This window comes from Haemaphysalis longicornis, unplaced genomic scaffold (assembly GCF_048455015.1).
Source record: "Haemaphysalis longicornis isolate Haplotype H1 unplaced genomic scaffold, Haemaphysalis longicornis Haplotype H1 scaffold_9, whole genome shotgun sequence".
NCBI lineage: Eukaryota > Metazoa > Arthropoda > Arachnida > Ixodida > Ixodidae > Haemaphysalis > Haemaphysalis longicornis.
This window is the reverse complement of record NW_027526460.1, coordinates 135,950,349-135,962,894: the sequence shown is the minus strand read 5'-3', so window position 1 is coordinate 135,962,894 and position 12,546 is coordinate 135,950,349. Positions and strand designations below refer to the sequence as shown.

Here is a 12,546-nt window from a genome sequence, read left to right as displayed (position 1 = left end):
CAAAAAATGGTGGCTGAGACTACTCTATTTTAACGCCAGGTTTTTTCTACTTATAATAATTCGTCAGTCGACCGTGAAGTTATAAACGTTACAAACTTGTGTCAATTCTCAGGCGTCTACGCTAGTAACGCTACAGAAAACGTCTGAAAGGGTAGTTTTACAATAACTTTCATAGGATTGTATTTCCACTGGCCACTAAGATCCCTCTGTAATTGCGCTCCGTTTTATTTTGTTGTGTTGATTAGTTAGTCCACATTGAATTTATAAACGTTTGAAAGTTCCCGCCTGATTACAATGAATCATCATCATCTTCACCAGCCTATCACGCCCACTGCAGGGCAAAGGCCTCTCCCATTAATCTCCAATTACCCCGTTCCTGTGCTAACTGCGACCAATTTATCCCCCACAAACTTCTTGATCTCATTTGTCCATCTAACTTTCTGCCGCCCCCTGCAACGCTCGCCTTCTCTAGGGATCCACTCTGTTACCCTTAATGAGCAGCGGTTATCTTGCCTTCGCATTACATGCCCTGCCCACGTCCATTTATTCTTAATTTCTACTAATATATCCTTAACACGCGTTCGCTACCTGACCCACTCCGCTCTCTTCTTGTCCCTTAGTGTTACATCTATCATCTTCCGCTCCATTGTCCGCTGAGTCGTTCTCAATTTAAGTTGAACCCTCTTAGTGAGCCTCCAAGTTTCTGCCCCGTAGGGGAGTACCAGTAAGATGCAGCTATCATAGACTTCAGGGACAATGGTAGGCCGCCATTCATAATCTGAGAATGTCTGCCGTATGCACTCCACCCCATTATTGTCCTTCTAATTATCTCTGCCTCATGGTTGAGATCCGGGATCACAACTTGGCCTAAGTAGATATATTCGCTTACCACTTCCACTGCCTCGCCACCTATCTCAAACAGCTGTGCTGTCCCGAGGTTATTGATCGTTACTATGGTTTTCTGCATATTAATTTTCAGGCCTACGGCTCTACTAATTAAGGCACAGACGGGCAGTGGAGAACGGTGTGAGTGTGTGACTCGGCACGGTGGGGACTGGACATGTAAAAGTGTGGTACTCCTTAAAGTCGGCATCGCCCATCGCAACCGGGGACAGGCGATAGGACCGCCGTACTACAGAACCTTTGGGATCACTTTTTAGAACGAATTCCCGTGTATTTTACAAAAACGTTCATCGTCTGGATTGAGTCAATTCTACCTCCTCAAAGGCAGCATTTTTATACGCTGCTTAACAGTGCCGGTGTTGCTTGCCAAGCACTTCTCATGCAGGGTGGCATTTCTGCAACATTTTTTCGCTCTCCAAAACCACCCTTACACGGCGTTATGGAAACTAATTCTCCGACACGCCTAAATAATACCGTTTGACTTCTGACAATCTGCCTGCTAAGGACACTGGCAATAAGTTAGCACGTGTTCGCTTCAAAAGCTTTGAAGCCAATTAAAAATCATCTAGAAAGCGAAACAAACTTGTGAGAGGTGATCTCAAAATTACAAACAGGGAAACAGCGCAACACAGACAAAACACAAGTACGTAACATAAGTAACAACCAAGAGGGTGGTGGTTGTCACTTTCTTCATGTGTTTCGTCTGCGCTGCACTGTTCCCCTCTTTGTAATTATACACAAACTCGCCCAAGGCCTAACGTGCAAGCTTGATCTCAAAAAGCGATTTATTAGGATCTACAGCGGCAAGGACGAGGTCGCTGGTTATGCGTTCTAAGCGAGAGTCACGCACACACCGTTACGCTGTACCCTGTTAGTGGTTGGCGGAAAACACACGTGCCATTATCCCAGTGTGGACCACAGTTTTGGTGGCTGTTGGCCACACCAATATAGCCATGCTGATTTCGGGTGCAAACTTCTTGCTTTGAAGATATGGTCTCGTGTTACCTAATGCGACTGAATGGACTCAACGAAGCTATGTTTGGCAAACAAGGAAGATACAACTGGGATACTGCTTTTTATTGAGTTGAGTACTCACGGCGGGCAGGGAAGGTGCGAACATCAGCATAGCCCGATGGCGCCTGGTTCTTCTTGCTTAGATAGGTGGAAGGGAGTCTGGCGGCCTGGCGCTTCACACGGGAAGGGCACGACAACACTTAGGTAGCCGTTCTCGCTGCATAGAAAATAGCCCGCATGAGAGGTGGCGATACAACACCTACTTTATCTTTATTTTTCGGGGTTGTGATTTCACCTGCCTGCGTAGACGCAGTTTCTTTTCAAACAATACGCACTAAAAATGAGCTGTCGGCAAATGCCAAAGACATTTCTACCTTTTTTGCAAAAGTAGAGCAACGATATATTTTCCCTTGCATGCTACAGAATGGTAGGCGTCGGGGTGGTTGCAGAGAAAAATAAACTTCTTTCAGTTATCTGCCTCGCGGTACTTTTAGTCTGGTTTGCCGGTAGAAATTTAGTTACGCTTGTGGTCTTCTGAACAAACGTATATTTTCAGCGCCCTTAATTTCAATCAGCTGATGTCGGCGCGTTTTTGTATGCGACAAATCGTATTCCGGCTGTACTGGAAATTTGCGGAGACTGCTTTCACCTATTGGTTAGATGCAGAAATTACGTAAAAGTAACGCCCCAAACAAAACACACGCTTGTTACGCACCCAGAAGATGTACAGATGTACACCAGCATCGGCTCCTGTATTTTACAATGCCAAGCGCATCACGCGCTTCCCAGTGGGAGCGAGTGGTACGCCTGCAGTGCCCACCTGTCGTAAGGTGGGACCTAGAGCTGAACCGAGATCACCTAACGGTGACTGAATTCGACAGCGGCTTGTGCCTGGATGCCAAGGCAACCGATTTTGACATTGCCAAAGAAATGGCACTCGCGCCAGCGTTAGAAAACTCCGAGCCACAGCGAGCACGCTTTGCCAACGTTGCCGCTTTCCACCACACGTCACCCCGAGATAAACCGGTCACGTGAATAAAGTGCTGAGACGGTTGCAGATTGGGGGAGAGTTGTCGGAGTAGAAGGAGAGGGTTTGGTTTGGGGGGTCTGGGCTGGTGCTTTTGTCATTTAAAAATACAGGAGGCGATGACCCCAGGCGCGCAACCGAGCAGGGGCGCTGCGCTTGCCGCAATCGGCTGGTTGCACGGATAAGGAGACCGAGGGGAACTATGCTCTTGATTTTGTAGTCTGTCCGGCGCGACAAGTGCAGCACTAAGTGACTGCGCTGGAGCGAAGTGCGCCTACTCTGAGAAACCGGCCACGAAGCACTTATCCCGCTAACCGTACTGCGAAAGGAAGCGCGAAAGTTCCCCTCACTCTGTTTAACCGCGTAACCAGCCGACAGCGTCAAGCGCCGCGCCCTTGCCCGGCCGTGCGCCTGCTCCGGCCACGGTGGCCGTGGCCCCGAAAATTTTGACAAAGACTGCGCATAATGCGGTGTCGTCGATGCCGCCGATATTCTAATGGGAAGACACTTTAGCATCGCCTTCAAAGGGGCCATGAAGACCCACTACAACATTGCTCAGTTTGAAGGATCTAGACTTTGGCAGCTCACTCAGCTTCATTCCAGCCACAAAATATGTTTCTTTACCCGATAACGCAGTAACTGTTGAACAACTTTAAAATTATCGCCACATTGACGCCAGGACTACGTGTTACCAGCTGACATAAGAACATTTTTATCGATGTTTAGCTGCGCGTCAGCATCCAAGTGATATGATCGTATAGCACTAGAGGCTCCGCGACAATCACTTAGTCACGTTTTTGGGGTGCTTACGTCGGCGGCCGACAATCGTACAAATAGGATTTTGTGACGTCATAGAAGAATGGCCCGAACGTGGCTGGGAAGTCGTTGCTGTTGAATGGGTTTTTATAATATGTTATTTCTTTGAAGTTTGATAACATTGGTAATGGTGTTATCGGGACAAAGCAGCCTTCTAAATGAATCAGACTTGTATGTTGTCTTAATGGCCCACTTAAGCATTGTCTATGATCTCTGCCTTGATCGATAGTGGGACTGGACCTGCAGAGTGCTTTCGACAAAGTGAAGCACTCGGCCATCCTGTCCCAAGTCGGCTCCCTGCGGATGGGGGAGCGCACGTACAGTCGGCCAAATCTTTAACTGGCGTGCGCGAGCGGCGACTTTTCTGTGCGTCAGCGCCATATGACGGAGCCAAGCTGCAAACTGTTTGAGGCTAAGCGCATGCCCAGAAAGCCGCGCTCAGTTGTGCCCATCGTCTGCTAGGCTGTTCCTTCCTTAGCGCGTCACCCCTTATGAGCGCACTGCGAACGATCCAGGCAGCGTGATAAAGCGAATGGGTTTGCTCTTATTTTATTTTCCCAAGATCAACGTTGCAACAATCAATCGAGTAAATTTCAAGATACGCCGAACACGCTCACTCATGAGATAAGCTGAAGAATAGGGTTTACTCATTTTTTACTTTGTGACGTAAACGCTTTCTCGTGTGTATTAAGGGCAGTTATCAGTCGTATGCGCGCTTGATATCTTCAACGTGCTGAAGCCTGTGCTGAAGCTATAAAGTAGGCATCTACAGAAGAAAAAAAACCGAAAGAAGAAATACGTAACCCATGTTCTTCGGCTTATCTCATGATTGGGCGTGTTCGGCGTATCTTGAAATTTACTCGATTGATTGCTGCAACGTTGATCTTGGGAAAATAAAATAAGAGCAAACCCATTCGCTTTACTACGCTGCCTAGATCGTTCGCAGTGCGCTCATAATGGGTGACGCGCTAAGGAAGGAACAGCCTAGCAGACGATGGGCACAACTGAGCGCGGCTTTCTGGGCATGCGCTTAGCCTCAAACAGCTTGCAACTTGGCTCCGTCATATGGCGCTGACGCACAGAAAAGTCGCCGCTCGCGCACGCCAGTTAAAGATTTGGTCGACTGTACAACTGCGTGCGCGACTTCCTCTCTGGACGCACGGCCAAGATTCAAGCGGGAGACCACTCTCTGGACAAGCGGAAGATAGGAAGCGTGGGCACGCCCCAGGGCTCGGTGATATCGCCGCTGCTATTCAACCTTGTTATGATCGGAGTCGCGAGGCGCTTGGAAGCCATACCCGAGGTCCGTCACGCCATATACGCGGACGACACACTCTAAGAAATCGGGGGAGTAGTTGAAGAGTCCAACAGTCATTGTACTCCTGCAAGCGTTGGCGCGCTCCCCTCGAAAGCTGCGGGGAGTTGGATGTAATGTTCGCTCCCATGAGGAGGAAGAGCAAAACTGACAGCGTACTCTTCTCGTGCGCGGCGGAGTGCAGCCCCAGTTCCGCTCCCGCACCAGTGAAGAGTAAAGCTGCACATCGTCTCCTCTCTCCAGTACGAAGAGTAAAATTGCAATTTCATTCTTGTCAAGTGCGGGAGTAAGCATGGAGAGGCACTCCTACCATTTACGCACACCAACTCATCAGCGATGTTTTATTTGCATACGTATATATTATATAAAGCAGTTGTGTAAAAAGCGCCCGAGTACTTCCGCCGCGCATTCTAAACGTGCAAGAATATGAATTCATGTAACGATTGCTCGCAGCGTTCAGTGACATGAATGGAGCAAGCTTAACAAAACTAAAAAAACGCATGTCTCGATTTGGTTTTGTTTCTTTGTTTTGTTTTTTCCTCTGTAATGGCTTAGTTATCGACATTTAAAAAGTTGTCAGACTATGCATCATAAAAGGTGCGCACCACGGAGGAAAGAATACTGCGCGCCGATTTCAGCGATTACACTGAGGGCATCCCAGCGGCGGCGGCGGCGCGGCGGTGGACGCCGCGTCTCCGTAGCTCAGCCCGACGAAGATACGGCGTACTACCACGGCGGATTTTCCGCCACGCGATCTCGCGTCTACGGTGAAAACCGACACAGGCGGTGCACCCGCAAGAACCGGGCGAGCGAGCGACGACTGATCGGGCCAGACCGTGATGTCCCGCCAGCGCGGAACACAGGGCTGCGCTTTGTAAACCATGTGCTACGCACGAAGTGGACTTTTAAACAGACGCTTCATCCAACATGGGGAGTTCGACCTGCCCTTATCGTCATGCTTGCTTGAACACAGTACGACGCGTGCTCGCATCGAATAGGAGAAACTAGGTTTTGAGAATTAAAGGTATCATTAGTGAGAAAACTGAGGTTACAGTGGATCAGGACAGAAGAGCACGGGGAGAAAACGTCTCACGCGGTGCGCAGGCGTGGGGCGACTCTCCTCGGCGAACAGAACACACACGTGACACGCCCCAGGCAAGACTCCAAAGCTCCAAAGCTCTCACTCGTTGGTATAAACATCCGGCCGAGTTCGCTGCGACGGTGGCGGTTTCAGGTGTTTCGTGCTCCGCGCTTGGCCCCTCGGTGTCTGTTTTCGTTTTCGCCTTCTCGGCGCCAGCATTCTCGGCACGAGAATTATCCGAAGCTTCGGAGACGGCTTGCTCAACATGCGAAGTTTGACCTGCCCTTATCCTCATACTTGCTTGAACGCAGTGTGACGCGTGCTCGCTAACTGCTTGCATGCCTGTGCGTCAGCGTTAGATCACGAACACGTTAGCAAGTCGTATATTAGTTCGTTCGTGCGTGCGTGCATGCATGGAACTAGTTTTTATTTCGGACGGACATCACAGCTGCGGCGGCGCAGAGGCCGATACCGGAACTATATGCACTGTGTAGCAATGCGCGCGCAAGCCGCCGGGCCAGCCGGTGTGTAGTCGCTGCCTTTGCAGGCTTCGCGCCTTAAGCTTGGGATCTTGGGATGACGACCATGGATTTATCTACCGGACGAAGAAATGCTGGCGGGAAGTGGAGGTAAGCCATTAGTTAACCTGGTATTCTTATCTTGTGTATTTAGCGAAGGAGAGTTGCTGTCTAGCTTCGGTCCGCGGAAGCGGCTAACCCTAAAGTTTTCGTCACTCATTTTGACCGTTGCTTAGATTTGAAGGGCGGCTTTTGTACCCGTGTGCAAACAGCGTCGAGTCTTGCACCGTTTCAATCCCTTTGATTCGTGAAGTGTTGGTATCCTAGCCGAATGTTTTCGCAGGTAAGAAGCACGGTCGCGCGAGTAGTCGCAGCGATACCCTGTATTCTTAACTCGGCGGCTAGGGTTAGAGTGGCTGCCGTGCAGTAGCTGTGGCTACCTGCGCGGCTCCAAAGAATTTCGTACAATAGGCTGAGTGATAGAAGCGCGTCTAGCGCGTAGAAGTCAGTAAAGTTACAATGATTTTAGTTACCGCCGCGAGTACTGCAGCAGACTGAAATCCTGTCCAGACAGGTTTTTTGCGTTTTTATTTGTACTCTTAGCTCGGCGGCTAGGGTTAGAGTGGCTGCCGTGCAGTAGCTGTGGCTACCTGCGCGGCTCCAAAGAATTTCGTACAATACACTCTTAGCCAAAATGGGAGAAAATGAGACGAACTGCGGCATTTACGCCTCGCGAAGGAGATTTAGTCCCCTAAAGACCAAACGCGCCAAGATTAGGGCCGTGTGCAAAATGAAGGGACCAAACGTTGGACCCCCGACGCGAATGGGACCAACGGAAAGACCAACAACAACCTTTGCTCCCGCAACGTTGCTGTTGCTCCCCCTGGCGGGGGCCCTCCGACTTGTTTCTACTTGTTCGGCGGCCAGCGGGGACGGACGTGCGAAAGGTGAGCTGCGGCGGCGGCGGCTTTTCCCCATTCACCCTTTTTTTGAAGTTCGTGAGCTTGCATGTTAGCTTCAGAGTGTCAGTTAATTTTTTTAAACAACGCCAGTCGATTCGCTTGGCGTTACTACCGACGACGACCTAATTTTTATTTGTTTCGGTCAATATTTACCTAACTTTTTACTTAACCCTAAAATAGTAAAAACGCATTTCTTCTTCAAACGAGCGGCCAAACCGCATAAAAAACCACCTCAGAAGAAGCAGCGTACAAAAAGGAACCTAACCGCTAACTTTTTTTCTTTTGAAATTGCAGTTTTAATACATTTGCAGCCAGAAATGTCAAAATGTGGTTAACACGTGGTCGAGACTCTTGAAGGGCTCTAACTTTTTAGGCAAATTAACGAACACTAAAATAACAATATGGCGCTGTTAGGATACAAGAATTACTCTCAGAAATATTAAATTTTAAATGAAAACGTGATATTTTTAAAAGAAAAATTACAAAACGTCTGGCAAAATGCCGGATCTGCAATGGACGCGATACACGCTGAGGCTGAGTAGGACAAAAATAGTTGTACCCTCGTAACCGCAACTACGTCCAGAATAAAACTAGACAATAACGGTTAAAATCTGGTGTAAATTAGCTGAATACGGCATTTTTCTCCATATTTTGCGGAACCCAAACTAGTAATCTGCCGGACCACAGCAGAACGTCAATATGAAGTTTTCCTCGAAGGCGCGGTCTGACCGCGGTAATAAAAGCCCTCTAACAGAACCGCAGTATCTTTCTGTACCTCACGGCGAGTTTTTTTTTTTTTTTTTCCAGAATAGTGTTTTCTGATGGCCCCTTTTACAGTACCGGCCCTTCTTGTGGCCGCCACGGCGAACCTAAACTTGCAGTAAGGCGCCCCCTTCCCCCCTAAAAAAAGTCCTTCCCACACATACCCGTCACCCGCACCTTTCACATGAATCTCACAGTAGCAGGCGCACGCTCGCGTGACTAATCTACAGTGGCCGAAAGCTTCCTTCACTTTTTTTTTCATGTTTGTTGCTCCCTCACTGGCAGCCAAGCGCTCGCAGCGTGGTCAGCCTCAAACATTTTGGCCCCTTTCCTTTAAAAGCCTTTTTTGTGTGCACATCCGAACTCACTCTGAACTGCCCGCAGAGAGGAAATAAAAACGTGCAGCCATAGCCACTCCCCATGCAGCAAGCTGAGGGGACGCCCTTTTGTTTGTTTCGCCTGAGGCTATTTTACACATTGTTAAATTTGTTAAATATTGACAAAATTTGGCTCTTATTACATTTTCGAAATAAAAACGCATTGTTCGACACCACAGCCAGAAATCAATAAGGACCTTGTTCTACAAACCCGCATTATAAGCGCAGGAAAGCAGGTTTTCTTCCAATAATTGATTTTTTTTGTTTTTTTTTTATTTTTGATTGCAGTCAAACCATTTTGATTTAGAGCTGGTGCTGACAGAAAGCGTGTTTCCTTACATGCCTCGTGAAAGGGAGGGAAGAGGCCCTTGTTTCGTGCTACGTAAGCCTCTGAGCATGATAGCGAACCTGCATGCGAATAATGAGCAATCTTTATATTTTCTGTTGCCCTGATTCAGTGGTTGAACGCGTTGAGTTAGGGAGCATGAGTCCCCAGGTTCTATTGCTGGTTTGAGCGGCGTCTTTTCTGCTGGAGTCAGAAAAACAACACTGTCTGAGTTTCGCATGTTAACGACCGTGGCCATGGTCTTAATTAATCCGTACTTTTGTACTCAGTGCACTTCACGGTCCACGTTTGGCTGCACTACATAAAGCGTTGATTTTGCTTCTGTCTTTTCGCTTTTTGGGGTATTTTTACGGATGCTTGTTAGGGCTGCTGGAAACTGTGTCTTTCTCAGTTTTGCGTCCTACCACGAATGTTATCCTACCACGAATAACACTTGTTTTGTTGCCCTATTTCTTTCCTGCAGGAGCGTGACGACATTCGCCCATTGCTGACAGCTTCACGGAGGATGGTTGTCTCCTCTCAACGGACACGTACCTCGTGCAAGTGGAGCGCGCTTGCGCCAAGGACACCAGCCATGAACACCCGGAATAGCCCAATACAGGGCGCATCGCCTTGACAAGGTGTGCCAAACAGGCCTCCGAAATAGAGACTCCAGCATTAAGAGTAGAGTACGGTTTACTTGTGTTGTGTATGTTGATTACACGGTGTTGCAATAAAAGCTTGAAAGTGACATTTTCTTTGTCGTGAATATTTCAAGTGGCCAAGAAATACTGTTTCTGGTCTCTTGTGTTTACTCGTGCCTTCTGAATTGCCGGCCTAATGGAACAAGTCACTCATGGAGTATTTGCACGAGCCAGCACATCGTCTTTTAGTAGGCACGGTTAATCCAAAGGGGAGGATTTGCAGGGATGAACATTTAGTCTTGAAAGCATCAATTGGTCTACAGGGAGTAATGGGAAAGATTAACGATTGATACTCAGAAGACCAACGGTTGGTCTCCAGTGAACTAACAGAGGAGACTAACAGTTGATCTGCAAGCGACCAACAGTTAGTCTTTATGGCGGACCAACGCTTGAACCATCAAGGGACTAAGTGTAAAGGGACTAACAGTTGGTACCCTTGCCGTTAGTCCCAAAAAGGACTAATTCTAGTGGCAACGCATTTAGTCCCCAAAAAGACTAACGCCGATGCCCCGTTAGTCCTTTTTGGCTAAGAGTGTAGGCTGAGTGATAGGAGCGCGTCTAGCGCGTGGCAGTCACTAAAATTACAATAATTTTAGTGACCGCCGCGCGTACAGCAGCAGACTGAAATGCTGTCCTGACAGGGTTTAGGTTTTTTGCGTTTTGATTGAGGGCAGGATGGCCGGAGATGGGACTTTTCGGGGCGTACGCCCCGCACTGTTAAGGGGTAACTACATGCGTCTAAGCCGATGAGCGACGCGAGAAAACTCACTCATTGGGTACGGCAAACAGGTATTGTGGGCGACACAGACAAAAATTTTTTACACAGGCCGCTGACGGCGGCAACTGCGGCAGGCGACGGGCCGTCGCCGTCGCGGGCTTATACCGGCCAGAAGCAGCCCACGAGCGAGCGGCAGCAACGACGACGAATGGCATTGGCAGCAATGCATTATTTTTTTTTTTCGTTTGTCGCTGTCGCCCATAGTGTTTGTTGTACCCATTACGGTACTTTTTTCGCGTCGGTTGTCGCCGTCGCTGCGTGTGGTTTAATGTTCGAGCGTTCTGATCGTTCAATAACGAGCCTATTGGTTCTCATCAGATGTTGCGATCTGCAGCGTGCATGCAACGAAGCGTACTCGAGAATGAAGAAAACAGTAGCTATATGACCTATAGCAAGTTTTACATGCTGTACTTGTGAACGTATAATGGGCCGTACGTTGCAGTCGGCTGAGGGCAAAATCCTATGCAAATTAATCGGGGATTATAACGTTACAAAAAGAGTTCTCTTTACTTAAATTTTGTTAAATGTTTTTATACCGGGAACGATAGCGGGGTAAACAATAGAAGCTACGGACACGTAAGCACTAATGGGTTTGGGGCGCATTGCGTAGGCAGACAGCTGTAGGGCGCGCTGTCTGACATGACATTGGCCAAGTGGCACAATGAGCGTGGCTGCATCCAAGGTCACCGCACATTCGCATGTAGACTTGTGACTGCGCCAAGCAGTATTGCATTCCAATACGGGTTCAATGCATTCTCTCGGAGCAAAAACTAATCTATCACGTCGTCAAACTCGTAATTTTTTTTTTTTCATTGTAGAACTTATCTTTGCTGTCCCCCTCTTTCTTCCTATGTAGGAACCATGGGAAGACGGTATTTGCCCGAAGATTTTTTTTTTCCTGAGAGAGAACGAGATCCCCGAGGCGTCAGCAGGAGTGGCCGTCGCATTCAAGACACTTCTCCTCACATCCTTGGACATCGTGGATGAGTTCCCATTGCTGCTGTCTGTGTTTTCAAAGGGGAAGCGCACCTTCTTGCTTCTGTAGACGTTACTTCGGCTCAAGCACGGTGCCCTGGTCGGTACTGTTCTGAAGGCCGCCACCAACATTGTGAAGCATTCAGCCCGAACGTGTTTGTTTTTAATACCAAGTTATGCCTTTTTTAAATCTTACTAGCGCATCCTCATTTGAGAACCACCCGCCTAAAAAACCCAGTGGGAATGTTTCCGGTGGTTTCCTATTGTCCCACCAACATATATCTGTTGCAAAGTTCCCGTGTCAGTGGCTTTGTATCTGTGTTGATTGCACCTTGTAATGCGCTAATAGTAATCCACGCTGAATAGTTTTAGTCCAAGATTTTTGTGTCGCAAAATTTATTTGTAGATGTTTTTGATGTGTCCTAAATAAGAGCTGGCTTTCCAGTCCATGTGAAGCACTCACTGATGTACTAAGGCCACTTTGTTTTATGTTAATACTGTTAACTATTTTCCCACTGCTGTATTTCTACTGACGTTTTCGTGCTAATGCCAGTACCTTTTTATTTGTAGGTGTTACTGTCATTTTTATTGTCTTAATTTAATGTTTTTATTTCAGTGTTATCAATTGCTTTGCTGCTTTTTTATTTGTGAATTTTTCTTGGATGTATCCTCAATAGGCGTTACGTCTCCTGTGTGCATGTGGAGTAAGAACCGTTTTTATGCTGTGATATTTTAATTCAAAATAAATTGCTTTTTGTGTGAAATTGCAGAATGAACCGATTGTTGTGGTATTTTTTCGAAAAATAAAGTCTGACCTTGTTTTTTCTTCCCATGTTTCAAAATGGCGTGTCCTGTTTTGTTTGCTTGTAACTGCCTATAGTACCATCGTAGGGATGGAAGGGGGGGGGGGGGGGGCTAGTAGCAGGCGGAGCGAAAACACGCTGTCTCGCGGGGAATAGCAGAACGCTCTTGAGGCGTAACGAGATGCT

General features: G+C 47.8%; 1 long non-coding RNA gene across 1 annotated transcript; it reads left to right on the top strand.

Annotated features, from left to right (window-relative positions):
- Positions 1-6,600: 6,600 nt before the first annotated feature.
- Positions 6,601-11,852, top strand: LOC144151945 (uncharacterized). The gene is made up of 2 exons (XR_013319010.1): positions 6,601-6,785; positions 11,439-11,852. It is a non-coding gene; the product is annotated as an uncharacterized LOC144151945 (long non-coding RNA).
- Positions 11,853-12,546: the final 694 nt, after the last annotated feature.